General features: G+C 40.7%; 1 non-coding gene across 1 annotated transcript; it reads left to right on the forward strand.

Annotated features, from left to right (window-relative positions):
- The first annotated feature begins 19,963 nt into the window (after nt 1-19,963).
- On the forward strand, nt 19,964-20,068 carry LOC118975245 (U6 spliceosomal RNA). Its single transcript, XR_005064031.1, has one exon. It is a non-coding gene; the product is annotated as a U6 spliceosomal RNA (small nuclear RNA).
- Nucleotides 20,069-20,954: the final 886 nt, after the last annotated feature.

Here is a 20,954-nt window from a genome sequence, read left to right on the forward strand (position 1 = left end):
TATTCTAAATAAGTGTTTTCATAATACAAATGATATACGTTCTGAATTTTTAAAATGTTCAATTGAAAATAAGCAAAAATCCTGTAACACCATGCAGTTTCCATATAGATGTACTTTTCCTTTTTATTAGTTAAGTGAAGCATGTAAATAAGCACTACCGAAACATTTTCTTATCTGAAGCATACTGAGAGCCATGGCCATAACCGGAAGCATTGGTCAACAGACTTAGCAATTAGATTAAGCCTGAGGATGCACCTTACGGTGTATACTTTTCCAGACTACTTTCCATGCTCTATAGATATAGATTATTTATAGTTTTGTATATAACTATATATACAGTAATTTCACTGTATAGCTCATGAAAACTTTATCAATAAACATATATCTACACAATCATTTTTAAGGTTTGTAGAGTATTCCGTCAACAAGCTTTTGCAGCTGAAGTCATGAGTGACAGCTCTTTCTCTCACAAAAACTCTTGAGGGACTGTCCAAATCAATATAATTAGGCTAGATAGCCTCATTCTTAATTTTACTTATCATAAAGTATGTAAACATAACCATTCTATCTCAATAACCTCCCCTAAGCATTATGTAGTATACTTAAGTGGATGTCTTCTTGGGATGAAAAGGAAAATAAACTAATTCTAATAAACTTTCAGAACTATTCTATAAATTACAGTTTATCAATTCACAATTTATGTGTTCCAAGTGCAAAAGTTGTGTGTAGCTGATAAATGCATTATCATGACACACCATGCAACTATGATTTTGTAACCTAAACCAAACCACCCTATTTTTCAGTCTCTTTCTCAATGGTATACTACTAAGCTACATTTAAGTATAATAATGTGGCACATCAACTTTTCACAATAGAAGATTTTTAAAAATCCAACACTGTTGAGTCAAATGTTAATTCAGACTCTAGCTTAATCGTTGAACTATGCTCTTCAGTCAGCACACCACCCACTCTCCTTACGATGCACTGTGCTTCTCTTAGAGAGCACTGCAGACAGTCAAGTATCTAACTCAAATTCTTCATTCTACAGACATTTAAATCAGTGACTCTGTCATCACTGAGTACAGCCTCAGAGCTGTAAATATTTTCTGCTAAACAACTGTAATGCATACGAGGCACATCTGATGTTGAAAAAAACAGGTAATTTCCTCATCTACAATTGCACATTAGCAAATATAACTAACCTGCTTGCTTGTAGTCTACTCTATGTAACATAGCACTTGGAATTTCTGTTCCAAATGCACTAACCCAAGAATATTAAGATTTTGATGAGAAAGTATTTGAGAGTAAACAAAAATTAAGAAAATACTGCCATTTAGACTGAAGTACCCTTGTGTGAAAATATTTCTAAGCACTTCTTTCTTGATTTTCATAGGTTGTTAGTGTCCACAATGTTGGCTTAAACCAATTGTCTACATCCCTATTAAATTAAGCATTCTAAAACACAGAAAAAGACTTCCCATAAACTTTCAGCAAGAACACAAAAAGGTTAACATTCACTGTACCTTGGGATTCAACAGTATCCAAACAAGAATCCCACCCTTACCCCACCTCCCAGCTCCTTCACAAACCTGCATATATCCCCTCTACTGGCCCAGAATCGATTTGGGAAAATCACAAGGCTAGTTGCACTTACTCAAAATTCCGAAGGAGATAAATTTACTCTCACAATGATGTTCCCCAAAAGCCAAGGGTCCCAACACTGAGTTTAACAGTCATTTTCCGCAACCACCCTCTGAAACAGACAAACTGGCACTTATCTCTACTTACAGGATAGGACACTGAGGTGAGTTGCTCAGGTTTCTGTGGCCCAACCAGCATGCTAGGTCATACTTTCTGTATCCCTAATCTATTGAGCCATGCTGTCTTTACTAAAAAGAAATATTTCATGTCAACAGTATATTGCATCACACACGAATCTAGAAATACAACTTACTAAAATACTTGTAAACCAGTACACCCAAGATACCTCTTGTAAACTACACAAAAATAAATGAACCACAAAAACTAACAGCAATACTGAATGGTTTAGTCATCAAGGGGAAAAAAACTATTCTCAATGTCTCCTGCCTGCCAAAAAAAGCAATGAATATTAGTTTCTTGAATTGATTAATTTTCATTGGAAAAAAAATTATATGTGCAACAGCGAATACACAAATTTAAGGTCTCAAGACAGTGAATATCAATCTGGGAAAAATGAAAGATAATCCTTACCTCACAACTTAGAAAAACTCAAACCCAGATAAAATGTAAAAGGTAAACTTTATCCTTATGAGAAGAAAATAGTTATATTTTTCTAATAGAAGAAGAGCTCTAAAATCTTGTTATAGAAAGGTATTTCATAAAAAAAACATGAGGAATCCATAAAGGAAAGGCTGACTAGTAAAATGAAAAACTGGAGATCATGAAAAAGACATTAAACACTTAATAAGACAACTAGGAAAAAAAGATATTTGCAACATATGTAACTAATATAGAGAATTTAAAAAAAAAATTTAATTATTGTCCAAGTACTTTTCTGTCTTTTACTCCCATCCTAGCCCACCCCGAGAATTCTTTTTCTTTTTTAATTTTTTAAAAATATATTTTATTGATTATGCCATTACAGTTGTCCCATTCCCCCCTTCACTCCCCTCCACCCTGCACACTCCTCCCCCACCATTCCCCCCCTTTCATTCACGTCCATGTGTCACAAGTTCTTTAGATTCTGTATTTCCCATTGTATTCCTGCCCTCCCCCATCTATTTTCTACCTACTGTCTATGCTACTTATTCTCTGTACCTTCTCCCCCTTCTCCTCCTCCCACTCCTCCATGAAGGGTTGCTAACCCTCCATGTGGTCTCCAATTCTGTGGCTCTGCTCCCAATCTAGCTGTCCTCTTAGTTTGCTTCTGTTTTAGGTGTGGTTGTTAATAACTGTGTTTGCTTTCCTTTCACTTTTCATATTTTTTATCTTCTTTTCCTTATATAAGTCCCTTTAACATTTCATGTAATAAGGACTTGGTGATGATGAACTCCTTGAATTTAACCTTATCTGAGAAGCACATTATCAGCCCTTCCTTTCTAAATGAAAGCTTGGCTGAATAGAGCAATCTTGGATGTAGGTCTTTGGATTTCATGACTTGGAATATTTCTGTCCAGCCCCTTCTTGCCTGTAAGGTCTTTTTTGAGAAATCCGCTGACAGTCTGATGGGCACTCCTTTGTAGGTGACTGTCCCCTTATCTCTTGCTGCTTCTAGAATTCTCTTCTTCATTTTAATCTTGGCTAATGTAATTATGATGTGCCTTGGTGTTCCTTCTTGGGTCCAACTTCTTTGGGACTCTCTGAGCTTTCTGGATTTCCTGGAAGTCTATTTCCTTTGCCAGACTGGGGAAGTTCTCCTTTATTATTTGTTCAAATAAGTTTTCCACTTTTTGCTGTTCCTCTTCCCCTTCTGGTACCCCTATAATTCAGATGTTGGAACTTTTAAAGATGTCCTGGAGGTTCCTAAGCCTCTCCTCATTTTTTGAATTTTTGTTTCTTCCTTCTTTTCTGTTTGGTTGTTTCTTTCTTCCTTCTGGTCCACTCCCTTGATTTGAGTCTCAGTTTCCTTTCCATCACTATTGGTTTCCTGTGCATTTCCCTTCATTTCAATCAATTTAGCCTCCATATGTTACTCTAATTTGTAGCTAAAACCAACCAATTCTGTGAGCATCCTGATCACCAGTATTTTGAACTGTGCATCTGAAAGGTTGGCTATTTCTTGGTCACTTAGAATTATAGGCTCTGGGGCTTTGAGCTGTTCTTGAGTCATAAGTTTTGGTCTGTTTGCACCTCTTATGTATGAGGGGTGGAGCCTTAGGTGTTCGCCAGGGCCGGGCGACTCAGTTGCTGGGTTGTGATGCTGTATGTGTGGGTGGGGTCAGAGAGGGGAAAAAAAAATGGCACTTTGTTCCACTACACTCTTTCTCAGATTTCTGTCCCCTCTGTGGCTTCCCACAAGCAAATTGGGCCCCTCTGGTGCTGGTTCCCAGGTGTGGGCCCGTGTACTCTCAAAGACCCTGTGGGTCTCTCCAACGAACTCTCTGAGCCTGGGAGCCTCCCCGGGCCCCTCAACCCTGAGAAAGTCTTTCCAGTTGGTGCTTTCAGGCTCTAATTCCCATTGCTGAGGCCCTAGCCTGAGCCGTCTGTCTCACTGTTCGCTCCTTCGCTTGGTTTATCTGCGTGTGAATGTGACTGCAGTCAGCCGGCCGCCATGAGCCCTCACTGGGTCTGCCCATCGCCACCCCATGCCTGGGATCCACCTACCATCTCTGCTCCTGGGTCGGTCAGACTGAATGGTCTTTCCAACCCCACCACACTCCACCACTGACTCCGCCCCTCTTACCGGTCTGGCTGAGTGGTTCATCGTTGTTGGACTTCCGTATAGTTCAATTTTCACTGTTTTGGCTGTGTTTTTGTTTCTAAAACTTTGCTGTCTTTAAATTTAGTTGTGGGAGGGGGCAAGCTGTTTTCACCTATGCCTCCATCTTGGCCAGAAGTCCACATTCCCAAGAATTCTTGAAAACAGTAAGAAAAAGGCAAGCAACCCCAAAGAAAAATGGACAAAACGCATCAACAACTATATAACAGAAAATAATGTTCAAATGATTCATAAATATGTGTAAAAGATGCTCAAGTTTAATAATATTCAGAAACAAAAAAATTTAATCTCAATGAAATACCATTTAAATTAGCAAAACTTAAAAACTGACAATATCAAGTGCTGGAAAAAGCGTGGAAGAACAGGAACTCTCTCCCTCATGGGAGTGCAAATGCCTTGGTCCAAATGAACAAAAACACCCTGCAAATGACTTTCCCTGTCCAGCGACATCAAAGATGTGCACACCCTATGCACACACACCAATTCTCCTTCTCCATGTGAACCCTGAGGAGCCTGGGCAGGTGTGCCAGGAGAAAAGCAAAAAATGGCCACAGATCAGTAGTTTTTGAAATTTAAAAAATCCTGATAGGAAAAAAAGGCCCTTGTGTCCAAGAATAGGCAATTGGATAAATTGTGTTATAGTCATAAGATGAACAGTTACACAGCAATGGAAAGTAACAATCAATAGTTCCCCATGACTGCTTCCTCATCAACAGGAATGACTTTAAAAAACGACATTGAAGCCCTGGCTGGTGTAGCTCAGTGGATTGAGCGCGGGCTTGCGAACCACACGAATCGTGGTTCGATTCCCAGTCAGGTCACATGCCTGGGTTGCAGGCCAGTTCCCAGCAAGGGACACATGAGAGGCAACCATACATTGATATTTCTCTCCCTCTCTCCTTCCCTTCCCCTCTAAAGATAAATAAATAAAATTTAAAAAAAAACAAAAAAAACCCCGACATTGAATGAATAAAATAACTAATCACAGGAATATATATACAACTGCCTTATAAAAATTCAAAACTATATGAAGTTAATGATTGTATTGTTTAGGGTCACATACATATGTAGTAAAAACTGTAAAGAAAAGTCAGAGAATAAGAAACAAAATTTGGAACTGTGGCATCCTTGGAGGGTGGGGACGTATAATCAGGGAGATACACAAACAGCAGTAACAACTCTTAATTCCCTCCTCAAAGCTGCTCCTCGTCCACCACTCCCCACTTCCAGAGTTGTATTTGATTTGTCTTCCTCTCTTACCACCATGTAAACAATCAGCAAGTCCGATCAACAGTACCTCTAAAATACTCCACTTCTTTCCATTTCCATTACTCTACTCTGGTTCAAGCCTACATCAGTCTCTCACTAGGAGGGCTGCAATAGCTTCCCCCGCCCCTACTCTCTCATGACTATACAATTCATTCTCCACAAAGCAACCTAGTGATCTTTTCAAAATTAAGTCCATTAAACTCTTCAGAGGCTCCCCTCCATACTTGGAATAAAATGCAATCTCTTTATCATAGCCTTGAGGGCTTCATTTAATGTGTTCTGTGCTTACCTCTAACCTTACCTCCTCTATCTACCCCTTTCCTAGCCCACTAGGTTTCAGCCAGCCTGGTTTTCTCCTGCTCACACCTACAGGCAGATCCTCCTCTAAGTGTATTCCTGGGAATGCACTTTGCTGGTTCTTGCCCTACCTGACTTCAGCTAAGCATTTAAGCCTCAAATGAATTTAGACACAAATATTACGTCCTCAGTGAGGCTGCCTCTGATGAGCCCACTCAAAACAGCACTGCTGCTACCATCAGTCACTCATCACTTCACCCTCTTTCATTTTTTACAGTACTTATTGCAATCTATAGTTTTGTGCTGGTTTTGGACCCCTCTCCCCCAGCACCAAGTCCACAAAAGCAGGGATGCACCAGTATGGTCCAGTGTTACGTGGAGCAGGGTCTAGCACTTGGCAATACATACTTGTTAGATGAATGAAAAAGTAGATTGTACTTTGAATAAAAGTGAGTGTCTGCTGGCAGTGAAATGAAAATCAAGTATACCAATTCAGAGTGTGAGAGAATGGAAAGGGAAATTTTAAAAATCACTGGGAAAGCATTCACCTAAGAATTTTAGTTTATATAATTTTTGTATCAATAGGCCACGTTTCTAATGACCACTGGGAATGACTTAGTCAGCTTCACACAGGCGCACAGCCCTGGGTCATGGCAGTGTGTCATCTGCTCACATCTCCTGTTTTCAGAAGAGCACTGTGATTAACAGAAGGGGCTTCGGTTTGGTCTGAGTTCAATTATGAATCTACACTGAAATTTGAACAAGTTACTCACTTCTCTATGCCTGCAAAATGGAGCTATTAATATCTATTTCATAGTCACTGTGAAAAATACAGGTTTTAAGACATCTACTTGTGCCTGGCATGTAGTAGGTAGTCAGTAAAATGTAGTTAATTTGATGAAAGCTGAGAGTAGGTAAATCTAGACAAATGGAAAAGCTTATAGAGTCAAATAACAACTAAACATCTTCTGACTCTAACAACCTTGGCCAGTGTGGCTCAGTTGGTTGGAGAGTCAGTTGTCCTGTAACTGAAAGACCACGGGTTTGACTCCCTAGTGGGGCACATGTTAGGTTGCTCCATTCATTCCCAGTCGGGGTGCATGTGGTAGGCAACCCCATAGGTGTTTCTCTCTCACAATGATGTTTCTCTCCCTCCCTACTCTCTTTAAGAATCAACAGGCATGTCCTCAGGTGAGGGTGAAGAGAAAGCACTGAGAACACACACCAGAACTAGATCCTATTCTTCTAAAAAAAAAAGACAAATATACCCAAATATACCCAGGTAATATAAAATGATGTAAAAGGCAATCTGAGGACACCAAGGGAATGACTGTCCTCAGTAAGGACGTAGGCCACTCATCAAGCTGAGTCATAAAACAGAGCCACAGGGTTTCCTAGATAAAAACACGGCGCATGTAAGGGACCAGATACGTCCAAGTGAGAAACATAGTGCTGCTGCTTTGGCGTGTGGGGAAGAGGACTGGAAGATTAAGATGGACTGTGGGCTAGGGGAGCCCTTGCTTTAAGTTTGTACTTTACTCTTAAGGCAGTAGGGAGATTAAGGGGGGGGGATCTAACATGCTAATTTGGTAACAAAATTCTAAACACCTTTATGACTTTAGACACAGGTCCAGGATCTGTTAACCAGGAGCACATAACAATGACTGACTCGGAGCCTATGCTCACCACATTCATTCCTTCCTTCAGTGACCACTGTCATGCCGTTCATCTTTTCAACAACAGATAAAATCTGTCAAGTTTACTTTGTGCCTTGTGTTATGTTGTTTTACATATGCTCTCTCACTCAATTATTTTAACACCCTTATGAGGGGTACTATCAGTAATCTCATTTAACAGATTGAAAACCTAAAGCACAAATGTTATACTCAAGATGGCTAGTGAGCAAGAGACTAAATTCGAATGTAGGCTGCCTAACTCTAAAGCCCTAAAATTAAACCAACCAGCTGACTGCTTAGTTCATTTACATCACTTGCACTAAGTTATATGTATGTGCCTACTATAATTTAAGGCATCAGACTAGGTCAGTGCTTCTTAAATTTTACTGTACAAAAGAACCAAGATTTTGATTCAGTCAGTCTAGGGTAGAATTTTCAGAGATCTGTAATTTTAACCATAAATCCAATTAATTCTGATTCACTTGGCCTGATAAATCCTGGGCTAGGGGGTCCTAGAGATTCAAGGATATTTGGGCTTCCACTCTTCCATGAGTTGAAAATGAGAGCTTCCACTCTTCTACAATTTGAAAGAGGTAAAAACAAGACAAAACAATTCAGGAAATGCAACACAGACAATACAGAAAAGGCTTCAAGGAGAAAGAGTTATCTGTAATGATATGAAGATGAGTAGGATTTCCTGAGGCAACAGATTTCAAGTCGACTTTCAGGACTGATGCTACATACAAAGGAAGGTATGATGAGACGGCCACTTGGCAGGAACAGAGGATCTGCATTTACGAATGGAAAAATGATGTCAGGAATAACTAGAGGCTTCGCCAACACCCTCAAGGTCAACCTATGCCCAGGGGTGTCCAACCTGCAGCCCACAAGCAGCATGTGGACCAGGGTGGCTAGGAATGTGGCCTGACACAAAATTGTAAGTTTACTTAAAATACTATGAGATTTGTTTCGTTTTGTGTTTGTGCATTTAATGTGTGGTGCAAAGACGCCAAAAGGTTGGGCACTCCTGCTACAGGATGGGCTTTATCTAAACCGGCACTGGGAAGCTACCAGCGAGTTTTTGAAGGCAATGATAAATGACAGCATTCTTTGAAGCTTTGCAAGATTATGCAGAAATAGAGTATCAATGGGAATAGTCAGGCTGTTAGCATTGTAATCTAAAGAAAAAGGAGTCAGCACAGGCTGGTGAAAAAGTTGAAAAGGGGAGGAATGGTAGACAACTGCATGTAGGGCAGAGGAGACAACCACAGCTAAATGATTTTTTTCATCCCTTAAATACAACTTATATCACTGTAAGCTTCATGTTACTTTTTAAGAACCTCTTATACAGCTAACTAGGCCCAAAATAAATAAAATTCACTTATTTAAAACACAGCCTATGACTGACTAAAGGGTCAGAAAATAGGCTTCTGAGTATACAAAATACATGTCATGTAGTTCAGAAACTAAAAACACAAAAAAGTAATTTGTGAATTATACATATATGCATATTATATATAATTAACATATATACATGAAAGAACATTATTGAGAGCTACACAATCTCATTTTGTACAAAGTTCTAATAAATGTAAGCATCTAATTTCCAAACTCACAACAGTTTGGTAGCAAAAATTAGAAGAGGAATATATCCTGCTACAGGTGGATATATTTAAGAGTCTGAGGTTCAAAAGAAATGAAAAACTATAAAAAAGCAAACACAATCACTCAGGGTAAAATCTTCACAACTGTTTATTGATAGGTACATGAGTCCTAGAAAAACAAATTGATAAGAATCTTCCTTCATATTTCAAATACCTACCACACACAGAATTACATGTTCTTTAAAGCTAAATATTTTTAAACAACTATTTACCTGATCAAAAGGTAATTTAAAGGATGGCTGATACACACCAGCATAGTCCTCTCATCAATAACCAAGTATCAATATAAATAGTTAAGGGCAAGAAAGATACATTTTACAACACACAAAGTTTAAAGATGGTAAGAGTGCTTTCTTAAGGCATCTAATCAAGAATGTGGCTCCACTGATGAAGTTTAATTTGAGCAATTCTTCTCTGACAGCTGTGCCTTTGAATCCGTGTTCCAAATAATATGAGGATATCCACAAGAAATATTTAATGTTATTACACAGGTCTTAAACACACGCCCTATAAATTTACCTACTGAAATCATGTGACATTATTTGACACTCAACATCCCATTGCACTGTGTGACTACTTTTAAAAGGACTTTAAACATAGTAACACATATAGGACTCTCACTAGGTTCACCAACACTCATTAATGTTTATTACAATATTATTCATATAAGAACTTCACTTACTTTATAAACAGAGGAAAACATTTTCCTGGGGGGGAATGACGTTGTTAACTGACTCAAAGTTATACTTAAGTTTACGATGAAGTTTAAAATATATATCAAAGCCACATACCTTTAATCATGTAGAAGTATACCACATACTAATTATTGGAGAAGAGTTTAGGTTTCAGCTTGTGATTTTTTTAATAGCAGAAAAGCAAATCAGCGTATATTTACAACACTATAACATTAAAATAAAATTACCTTAACTATGTTGCAGGGATAAATCAATTAAATGGAACTAGACCTCTCATATTTTTCAAACACAGCAAAGGATAGAGAAAATCAGGGAACATACTTATTTCAAAAAATCTCATCCAATGATCAAGCCAAATAAGATATCAAAGGTTAAGATTATAGTGCAAAACACCAGTCAAATATGCTGCATTATAAATATTTAAACAAATGAAGCAGTCAATTGCACCCGGTTGGTACCACCCTCCCCCTGGTACCAATCCATGTCCTTGGAATCATCCTTATTCCCCAGAAGCAAACGATATGAGGACACTAACTGAAGACAAAGAAATGTGCCTCGGAGACAGTATTTTTCAAGCTGCAATTTGTGACCCAAAATCAATGTAGTGGATTGAGTCAGCATTTTTTAATGAAAGAGAACAAAATACAACAGAAATTACTAGAATGCATCACGAGATATGAGGTTCAATATAAAAATGCACTTTTCACAACGGAGCATGATTTTTTAAAAAAGTTTGAAACATCCTGCTCTAGAGATCTAGGTCCGCCGGTTCCGGACCCAGAGACTGAACGCTCTCAGGGGCCTCAGGCACCCACACAAACTCTCTGCCCCGGAGGCAGAGCCGCAGGGCCACCCAGGCAGAGCCTGGACGCGCCTCCACTACACCTGTCTCTGCACTAGCTTGGCTCGCCTCCCCCAGGCCTCAGACGGCGCCGGCGCCTACAGCCTTCCGGGCAGAACTCCGCCTTCCTCCACCGACCATAAACAGTGCAACGTGCAATCAGCTTCCCTCAACAACAGCTTCCAGAGTCACAGCTTCGCAAGAGGAGACAGCATTAAACCTCGTCGCCGCGCGGGCCGCCTGTGGCCCCTCCACAAGGAGTCCCCGGGCAGGGCGCCCCTCCCAAGCCCATCTCAGGCCAGCCCATCCGTTTCCGCATCTCCCTACTCAGGAGCAACACGGTCACCCCAAAGCCTTTAACCTAAAGGGCCCCATCCTTTCATCAGCCCCTGTGCGGAGCAGGCCTAACGTCCCCAGAGCCCCGTTGTGCCCGCCCACCGAGCCTCCCAGAGGAACGTCCTCCACTTTTTTTTTTTCATCCAGTGGTTTACAGACAAGTTTCTTATTTACCCACCCGGCTGCCTCAGCCTCCTCAGCTTCTCCTGCCAGCCAAGGGGCCGCCTCCGACCCCGCATGGCCCGGGCTCAGGGAGACGCCAGGCTCCCCCGGACCTCACACCGCCTCCTCACGCACCCCCGCTGTCCGGACGCCCCTCTCCCAGCCCTAGGACCTGCCCGCGGCGCCCTGGCTGGGGTCCTGTCCTTCCCCGCCTCCCAGCCAGACCTCACCAAGCTCCCTCACCAAGCTCCCTCACCAAGCTCGCAGAGTCTGCTCGCACTGAGCACCCCCCTACCGCACCCCCCACCCCCACGCCGCCCCGGCGGCCTACCCGCCTTGGCTCGGAGAGCTGGGCCCCACTCACCCCGCAGCCCGGGAGGCGGGCTCCGCGGCGGCTCCTCCCGCGGCGCCTGGCGCCCCCCTCCCGGCAGCGCCGCGGCAGACACGTGGCCTCTGCGCTGTCCAGACCACTCCGGCCCTCGCCGCTTCACCTCGTCCCTCACTCAGGCCGCTGCCCAGTGTCCCGCATTGACCCGGAAGCAGCTGTCCGGACCCAACAACAACACGTGACCCTGCCCCGTGTTCACGTATGCTGCGTGAAGCGGAGGGGGCCAAGGAGTTGGTTGCCGTGGCGTCAGGATAGCGGTACCGCTGGGCTGTTCCTGGAAAGATACTTCGTGTGCTCTTTCTGTGGCACTTCATGAGGGGGCATCTAGGTGCAAAGGAGGTGCACAGACTGCGTCACCTCAGAGCGAACCAGAGGCAGGTCAGAGCAAACCCGTGCTATGGAGAGGCCGAAGTGTACAGAAAGGAGCTTTGGGCTGAACTTTTCCAGGCTTACTTGGAATTTTGTCCTGGTTGTTAATCATTTGTAGTGTGACCCTGATCACTTCACTCCCTTTCTCTGGCTTCAGTGTCCTCACTGGGTGAACTCAAGACTGAACACCTAATACCACCCCAAGATACATTTGCAGGAGCACATGGTATCACTCTGACCTTTGTCCTGTGTCCCCTCCCAAGGCCAATGGCATCTCGAGCTGTCAATGCTCCAGGACCAAAGTGGTAAAAGCAGCTACCATTTACTGAGCCCCTTCGAGGCACTAGGCACTGTGCACAGGCTCTTTCAAATTTGGCGACCTTCCAAGAGTAGCTATTTCATAGATTTGAAAACCGAAGTTTGCAGAGGCTACTAACCTGCTCCAGGCAGCCCATTTAGTCCCAGTGACTAGGCTAAGATCGGAATCCAGGTCCACCTGGCAACAAAGTCAAGCTGATACGCTCACGTTATCTCATGCCATTGCTCCAGCTCCACACAGGCAACCTCTGAAGTTGAGCTGTGATTGCTTGTTGTTTCTTAGACTATTTCTTTTGCAGGAACATGCATGGAATTGGATGGTGCTGGCTGTTCCAGGAGAGAATTCAGTCTTGTATGGCTGTGTTGGCTGAGGGTTAGGAATTGAAGAGGTCTATTGCATGAGATATGTGCTGTCATGGGGTGTGTGTCAGAGCAGGTGAGGGGTTAGATGTGCAGGCATGAGTAGTTACTTGTTCCTATGGGCCAGAGATACAATTCTTCAGGAGGGACCCAGTGGCAGTCCTTGCAGACTTACTTCTCTCATTTTGTGTTTTCTCTTGCTCCACAGATAGGGCTTAATGGAGTTAGAGGGGAAAGCCTGAAAGAACTGGTTAATAGAAGTGCTCTGAGGATCAAGGGGAGGGGAGCCAGGCAGTGTGGCTAAGTTTGCTGAGATGGGGCTTTCCTCTTCCTGCTGCAGAGAACAGAGTGTCTTTCTAGCACTTTAGGATTAATGGCTTTGGGAGCACCAGGATGAGTGGTGTGAACATAGTCAAAAATAGCCTCAATGAGATATGCACAGAGGAGGAAGAACCGGGTGGATGCTGCATAGATACTCACATGAGAGACTTGTGAGTTCAGGGACCCTTAGGAAAACCCAGAATGTGTTTGGAAGTTAAATGTATTCTAAGCCTCCCCATGCGCAGCCTAGTTCTAAGCAACTAGGATGATAAGAAATGTGGGTCATTACTGGTGATAAATATCATGTGCATGTTATATACATGTAGATGTAAGTATTGTATATAACTGGGTGTGATTAGTAATATACTTCTTTATTTGTCTGAGATATTATTGAGTCACTTTTCCTTTTTTGTTTCTTCTCTCCCCTTACAAAGATAAGGTCAATGTCTCTGTCCACTTCTGATCTATTCCCACAAGACAGCCAGAATTATCTTTCTAAAATGCATATCTGATCATGTTATTTCCTATCTCCTCTTAATGTGCACTCGCCCTGTTCAGTCTGGTAGCCACTATGCACATGTAGCCATATAAATTCAAGTAATTAAAATTAAGTTAAAATAAAACTGCATTTCCTGACACATAGGATGCTACTTATATGTCAGGCGCCCAGGAACCATATGTGGCTAGTGCTATAATGATGGACAGTGTCAATACAGAATATTTTTAATATCATAGAAAGTTATTGAACCCTGCTGCTCTATACTCTGAATTCCTCATGTTTCTGTTCTTTTGGAAATTTGCTTTGCGAAGCTCTTTGCTTAAAACATTCTTCTTCTATCTCTTGAGGCTGAAAATTATACATAATTGCTTATTTTCTCATTGTCTCTTTGACAAGCAGATAAGCCGCTATGAAGGCAGGAGCTAAGTCAGTCCTGTACACATTGACTCCCCATTACCGCCAAAGGACTGTCACATAGAAGGAGAATAGACACTGAAATGAAGTAAGAGGAAGTAACACAAAGCAAGTGTCTGGTCATTTTGTTAGAGCTTGTTGATAAATTGATCACTTTAACCTATAATCAGCAAATTCATGTAGTTCAGCCTAAAAATAAGAAAGAACGTTCAAAGAATTGGGGCTGCTTCAGTCAGTTCTGATGAGTTTCCTGTCACCAGCACAGGTTAAGCAAAGATGGAATCTGTTAAAATAATGCATCAAAATTCCTGAATAGGTTGGACTGGTTGACCAATTTGATTCTAAGATTCTAAGTCTATGTTCCTCTGAGTCTTTAATTCAAAGTTGATTGTGCTATAACAACAGTCATAGCTACTTTCTGAGCTTTTGCCATGTGCCAGACAAAGCTTGGTATCTTTCACAGAACTTCTTTCCTTTAATCCCCTCAATAATCTCATGAACTATGTTTTCTACCATCCAATTTACCAAATATGATGCAAGTTATATAATACACCTCCTACAAAATACAGCTAGTAAGTGGCAGACACTGAATTCATATTTAGGTCAGTCTGACACCAGCATCTGGGTTCATAATAACACTGTAATGATGGAAATAGTTCTATTATAAAATTTCAGTCAGATATTTGTCCTTTTAATTCAACAAATGGTTATTTCATAATGGGCGTATTCCTTGCACTTAGCTAGGTGGTTTGAGGAAAACAAAGAGGGATGAGGTATTGTCCCTAAAATGTAGTGGGAAAGGTAATATATACATTCAAATAACCACGATACAGGGTAATTAAAGGTCTATTATTATAAAAGGGGGTAAAAGAGTCACCTTCTCAGCTGAAGTCTTCTCCCAAGTAGGCAGAAGGACAAGGACAGATTTACATAAGAATTCAATGTGAACAGTGCGGCTACACAGAAGAGAAAAACCAACTGCTTCACTTGGAAGAATAATGACTGGTTTAGAAATGGAGTCTGCAATACTAGTCCTGGTTTTTCCATTCACCAACCATGTCACTTGACATCCTTCTGCCTTAGAGTTTTATCTACCAAATAATCTAAATAGGTTAAACTACCCTGGTATACTCACTGAAATTATGTGTAAAGCATTATGTGTATGTGTGTATGTGTATATATATATATATATATATATATATATATATATATAATACATGCATGTATTTTTCAGGGGAAAGTGGCATGGATTCCGTCAGATTCACAAAGAAATTACAAGTCAGAGAACATTTAAGCTATATTGTGACTTTAAAACTGCAATTCAGAGGTTCTATATTTTATTCTTGTCAACATTGATATATCTGTCAGGAAATGAATTGTCATGCCAAGCTTAGTAACCAAGGAAAAGTCAGAGATATTTTTTTATTTTATACTGGAGAATCATACCTAGAATTATTTAAAAAGTAACAGGATCTCCTTACTGGGAAGAATATAGTTTGTTGTTTTTTTTTTTACTTTCACTTACAGTTTACATTCAATGTTATTTTTTCTTAGTTTCAAGTTCACAGCACAGTGGCTAGACAATTATACACTTTAAAAATGTTCCCCTTGATATTTTCAGTACCCACCTGGCACCATACATAGTTATTACCATATTATTAACTATATTCCTTATGCTGTACTTTACATCCTCATGACTCTTCTATAACTGCCAATTTGTCCTTCTTAATAACTTCAACTATTTCACCAAGTCCCCCAATACTCCTCCCCTCTGGCAACCATCAGTCTGATCTCTGTATCATGAGTCTATTTCTGTTTTGTTTGTTCTTTTATTTTGCTCTTCAGATTTCACATATAAGATAAATCTTATGGTATTTCTCTTCCTCTGACTGGCTTCTTTCACTGAATGTAATGCTTTCTAGGTCCATACATGCTGTAGCAAATAGTAATACTTCATTCTTTTTTATAATTGAGTAATATGTCACTATATATACATACTACAGTGTTTATATCCACTTGTCTATAGATCGGGTTGCTTTCATATCTTGGCTACTGTAAATAATGCAATGAACACAGGGGTGCATGCATTCTTCCAAATTAGGGTTCTGGGTCTTTTTGGATATATATTCTGAAGTGGAATTGTTGAATCATAAGACAGTTTCTTTTTTTATTTTTTGAGGACAATTTATAATGTTTTTATTAGTGGCTACACCAATCTGCATTCCCACCAACAGCACACAAAGGTTCCCTTTTCTCCACAGCCTTACCAGCACATTGTTTATTGATTTGTTTATGATGGCCATTCTAACTAGTGTGGTGTGACATGGTATCTCATGTGGTTTCAATTTGCATCTCTCTGATAGCTAGTGATGCTGAACATGTTTTCATATGCCCTCTGTGTGTTCTCCATGGAGAAGTGTCTGTTCAGGTTCTTTGCCCTTTTTTAAGTTGGATTGTTTGTCTTCCTGGTGTGGAGTCTTTATATATTTTGGAGATCAAATCCTTGTCTAGGGTATCATTGGCAAATATGCTTTCCATATGGTTAGTTCCCTGTATATTTTGCTCTATTTTAGTTGTAATTCTGGTTTGCCCTGGGGAGGAGGTGAGTGTAACTTCTGCCATCTCAGATACTTCTTTTCTAATGTATCATTAAATGCTATAATTTTCTCTCAGAGCACCACTTTCACTGTATCCCATGAAGTTTGATAAGTTGAGTTTTTCTTTTAATTTAGTTCCTATTTCACTTGTTGTCTTAGTTCAAGCTACTATAATAAAAATACCATGACTTGAGTGGCTTAATTAACAAATATTGATTTCTCACACTTCTGGAAATTCAAGATAAGGCACCAGAAGGTCTGGTGTCTAGAGAGAACCCTGGCTTAAAGATAGCTACCTTCTTACTGCATCGTCACGTGGCAGAAATAGCAAGCTCTAGTCCCTCTATGTATAAGGACACTCATTCTATTATAAAGCTTCTGCCCTCATGACCTCATTTAAATTTGATTACCTCTCAAAGCCCCACATCCAGATACCAATACATTGGGGGGTTAGAGTTTTAACATACAAATTCTGAGGAGACACAGATATGCAGTTCATAATACTTGTAGTTGTGTGACCTGTGGGTGTTTTCAAGTATATTTCTTAACTTCCAGCCGTATGAAAATTTTGGATAGTGGTGGAGTAGGTGGAAGTTACACTCACCTCCTCCCAGGACCAAACTGGAATTACAACTAAAATATGGAACAATCATCGAGAACACCCAACTAAAGAGCAGCAGAACAGAAGTCTCATAAACAAAAATTCATAGAAGAAGCCACATTAAGATTAGTAGGAAGGACAGAGATGAAAAAAGGGCTGGCCACATACCCATGTGCAGCACTGAGTATCCAGAGGGATATCTCACCTGCAAAGGTCCTCCCTAGGAAGTTTAGGTCTCAACCCCATATTGGGCTCCCCAGTTCAGAACACCAGAGCTGGGAAGAGGAGCCCATATAACATCTGGCTATGAAAATCAGTGAGAATTCTATCTGTCAGGGAGAGACAGGAGTTTGCTAAAATCCCAGATGCCCTCTTATGGAGCAGTGCACAAGACATCATTTGTAGTCACTCACCCTGAAATCTGATAGAGGGAGGACAGCTTGAACAAACTAGAGTCACGCAAGGAGAGACTGGTCTATGTGGCTCAGGGGAGAGAGCTGAAGGGACAGCTGCCAGTGTCCATGTGCTGAATCGCCCACAGATGCTATCTTTCTTAGATTAAGTCCTCTCTTCCAAACAACACAGCCTAGGAGAATGCAATACTGTCCTCACACTGCCAACTCCCAGTTGTCCTGCCCTGCAGAGGTCAAGACATGCAGAGGAGTCAGCTGCCTAGGTTTCTGGTGCAGAAGGGCAGACTAAAAGAGGCAGTGTTAGAAGCTGAGTTGTGTGGTTCTGGTGCTGGGCAATTTCCCCTCCTACATGAAAGCTGCCCTCTAGTGGAAGATCAATTAGCACCTTCCTCTCAAATCCCAGCCAACTTGCTCTGTTGAGCTAGGGGGTCTCTCAAGGAGTAGCAGGCAGAATTCAGGAAAGAATTAGCTGTGTTGGTCTAGGATGGGGTTTATTTTTTTCCTCATGCCTGACAACTGTAGAGCCCTTCCTTCACACGGACAAATCTTGGTCTGTTTCAGCCTGATAATCTATGCTTTCTCCACCCCGATGAATACCTGTGACCCCAACCCAGCACAAAAATCTGTGGGCATCCAGAAGTAACAGCTGGCCTCGGTGTATTCTGATACTTCTGCTGAGTGTCCTCAGACCCAGAACTGGCACTGACCCACTCTACCTGGTGACCCACTGAGAACCTACTAATGCAATTTGTTTATCACCAGAGGCTTTTCAAAGACTGAACCTAATAGAAAGCCAGCATCCAGAGGCGGATTGAAGGTTGTGGGATGCCTTGGACCTGTTCTGATCCGCCCCTGAGATTGGTGCTGGTGGAAGCTGGCTTTAGTATGCAGCTAGCTTTTCCCATATACAACAAGGAATGGAAGATGGAGTCACAAACTGTGGATCAAATTGTAGCTTTAAACAAGTTGCCCAGCACTAGTCACAGGCAGCATCTACCTTTAACCTATACTGGAGTCCCTCCCAAGATACTCAAGAACCAACACACTCAGTAGTGGGCTTAGACCACATCAGAGAAGGACCCAATTTGTTCCACAAGTAGCACATCCAAAAATAGATCTTGGGCAGCAACAGACACTGCTGGGGCAAATTCCACTTTGTTTAGTAAATACACACACAGCAGCTTATATAGTATGTTTGAGGAGATCCTCGAATTCAGTCAGGCTTAGAGTTGACCCTGTATATAGACATGTCAACAGCAATCAAGACTCACAACAGGAGTGTTTACGAACCCCGCACAATGGACATTCTTGGAGCACCAAGCTCAGGAGATCGGAGAGGCTACATCACTGAGTCCCATAGAAGACTTACTATATAAGACCACCCTATCACATCTGGGAAAAATAACAAACATAGAAAGGCAGCCAAAATGGAGAGATATATGGAGGATAACCCAAATGAAAGAACATCAGGAATCTCCAGGAAAACAACTAAAAGAAATGAAGGCAAGCAATCTACCAGATATATAGTTAAAAACAATGGTTATAAGGATTGTCAAGAATCTTAATGAGAACCTCAACAGCATAAAAAGGTCATAGAAATCATAAAAAAGATCCAGTCAGAAATAAAGAATACAATTTCTAAAATGAATAATTAAATAGAAGGAATCAAGAGTAGGTTAAATGAAGCAGAGGACAGAATCAGTGATTTGGAAGATAAGGTAGCAGAAAACACATAATCATAGTGGCAAAAAGAAAAAAATATATAAATAATTTAAGGGAGTTTGGGGGCAACATAATATGTACAACAGAAGAATAAGAGAGCAAGAGATTGAGAACCTTTCAGAAGAAATAACGACTGAAAACTTTTTTTAACTTGATGAAGGAAAATGACAAATTTCCAGGAAGTTCCGAGAGTTACAAATGAGATAAACCCAAAGAGACCCACACCAAGACAAATTCTAATTAAAATGCCGAAAGTTAAAGACAAAGAGAAAAACTGAAAAACAGCAAAGAAAGACAGTTAGTTACCTACAAGGGAATTTTCATATAACTGTCAGCTGTTTTCTCAATGGAAACATTTCAGGCCAGAAGGGATTGGAATGAAATATTCAAAGTGATGAAAACCAAGTACATACAACCAAGTTTACTCAACCTAGCAAGGCTATCATTTAAAATCGAAGGTGAAATAAAGAGCTTCCTTGACCAGAAAAAGCTAAAGGGTTCATTACCACCAAACCAATGTTAAAAGAAATCTTTAAAGGACTTCTTTAAGAAAAAGAAAGAAAAAAGAGAAACATAGTTATTAAGAATAAAATGGCAAAGTGTGCTCTTCATCAGCACATATACCAAAATTGGAATGGTATGGAGAAGATTGGCATGGCCCCTGCACAAGGATGACACGCAAATTCATGAAGTGTTCCATATTTTTAAAGAAGACTTTCTAACAATGACTGACTAAATGAAGCTGTCTGCTCCTGCATTGATAATGAAGATGCATTGTATTTGCTACTCTCCCCACCTTTTCTTTTGGCAAAGGAAGGGGAAGGAAGGTTTGAAATAATCAATTAAAAATAAAAAAGAATAAAATGGCCAAAAATATATGCCTGTCAATAATCCCTTTAAATGTAAATGGTTTAAATGCTCTAGTTAAATGACATAGGGTAGCTGAATGTATAAGAAAACAATACTGATGTATAAAAAAACAATCTCACAATGAAAGACACACATATATTGAAAGTAAAATGCTGTGAAAAGATTTTATGAAAATTGAAATAAAAACTAGGGTAGCAATACTTACAGCAGACAAAATAGACTTTAAGGGGTCACTCCAGAAAGAAGATATAACCATTGTAAACATTTACACACCTAACATAGGAACACCTGAATGTATAGTGCACATTTGATTGACTGAAGTTTGGAAAAGATTGACAGCCATACAGTCACAGTAGGAGATTTTTAAAATTTATTTATTTATTTTTTAGAGAGAGGGGAAGGGACGGAGAAAGAGGAGAGAAACATAAATGTGTGGTTGCCTCTCACATGGTCCCCACTGGGGACCTGGCCCGCAACCCAGGCATGTGCCCTGACTGGGAATTGAACCAGCCACCCTTTGGTTCACAGCCTGCACTCAATCCACTGAGCCACACCAGCCAGGGCCATAGTAGGAGATTTTAACACCACATCGACATTGGTGGTTAAATCTTACAGACAAAATTCAACATGGAAACAACAGCCTTAAATGATATTCTATTACATTGATTTAACTGATATTTTCAGATAATTTTACCTAGGATAAGAAGAATATACATTCTTCT

This window comes from Sturnira hondurensis, unplaced genomic scaffold, assembly GCF_014824575.4.
Source record: "Sturnira hondurensis isolate 20B ecotype Veracruz unplaced genomic scaffold, ASM1482457v3 Scaffold0020184, whole genome shotgun sequence".
Taxonomy (NCBI): domain Eukaryota; kingdom Metazoa; phylum Chordata; class Mammalia; order Chiroptera; family Phyllostomidae; genus Sturnira; species Sturnira hondurensis.